Source organism: Nannospalax galili, unplaced genomic scaffold (assembly GCF_000622305.1).
Source record: "Nannospalax galili isolate Female #2095 unplaced genomic scaffold, S.galili_v1.0 scaffold767, whole genome shotgun sequence".
Lineage (NCBI taxonomy): Eukaryota > Metazoa > Chordata > Mammalia > Rodentia > Spalacidae > Nannospalax > Nannospalax galili.
The window spans coordinates 1-1,436 of record NW_008357164.1 but is presented as its reverse complement, the minus strand read 5'-3'; positions in this window follow the sequence as shown (position 1 = coordinate 1,436).

Here is a 1,436-nt window from a genome sequence, read left to right as displayed (position 1 = left end):
TAATAAGGTATCCTACTTGCTGTGCTGTGATTGGACCACTACCCCTGTATAAGCTTGTGCCTTCCTGCAATAAAGCAAATCTGTGTCACTGAACCTGGTCTCCTGTGTCTGAATGCAGCTCCACTGACACAGTCTCCTCACCAGCCCTGGGGTCTGGGACCAGGCAGAAGCAGCGATGACAGAAGGCGGCACCGGGGGAGCAGAAGAGCAGCCTCAGCACTGGGCAGGCAGAAGAGCAGCCTCAGGGCGAGTGGAGGAGCAGCCTCAACACCTCTGAGAATGAAGGAGCAACACCCATGAGAACAGAGGAGTGGCCGCCGCTGGCAGTGACTGCACATTCATACATGTAAAATAAAAATAATAAAATATTTTTTAATTTTTTTCATATTTTATTTATTATGTTTATTTTATGTGTGTATTGCCTGCATGTAGGTAAGTGCACCCATGTCATGCAATACCTGTGGAGGACAGAAGAGGCTGTCAGATCCCCTGGAACTGGAGTTACAGACAGTTAGCTGCCACATGGCTGCTGGAGTTGAACTCAGGTCCTCTGCAAGACCAGTCAGTGCTCTTGACTGCTGAGCAAGAACAACCAGTGTTCTTAACTGCTGAGCCATCTCTCTAGCCAAACAAGTTCTTGTACTGGAGAGATGGCTCAAGGGGAAAGGGCTCTTACTGCCAAATCTGATGACCTGAGTTTGATCCCCAGGACCCACATGGTGGAAGGAGAAAACTGACTCCCTCTAGTTGTGTTCTGACTTCCACATACATGCCGGTACACACACACACACATACACACACACACACACACACACACACACACACACACCACATAAATGTAATTTAAAATTTTTTAATGAGAATGGAAATCTTAGCACAACATCCCAAACAATTTTATTCATCTATATACCCACTTCCCAAATGGCACCCTCCCATAGCCTCCACCCCCCCCCCACTGGAGCCCATATACTCTGTCATCCCTGTTACTGTCTACTGTGTTGTCCGAGCCCCGAGCTATTCCCTAATGCTTGTCCATCTGCTGAATCTAGTCAGCCTATCTAGAGTTCCTTGTTGTAGGAAGATCAGCTGTTCCTCATCTAGCAGCAAACAGTTGCCAACATTCCTTTAGATAAGATTGGAGTCTGCTGTTCATTTTCCCAGTTCTATGCTGGGTTACTGTCTGGGAGTCTCTTGGGCCACCCTAGCCAACAACTCAAAGGAAGGTATCTCCTGTCTGGCATTGTTTCTTGTTATGTAGCTTTTAGCTATACACATGGACTCTTAAAAAATTATATTAACCCCTTTAATTTTCAGTTATACTTTCCTTTTGGGTGTTTAAGACAATGCAGTTGGCCCAGAGAACCAATTTATTTTCACTCTTAAGGCCATTTGAGGGTCTGTTCCTCAGAGGTCACATGGGCTTGGGAGGAGCCCCT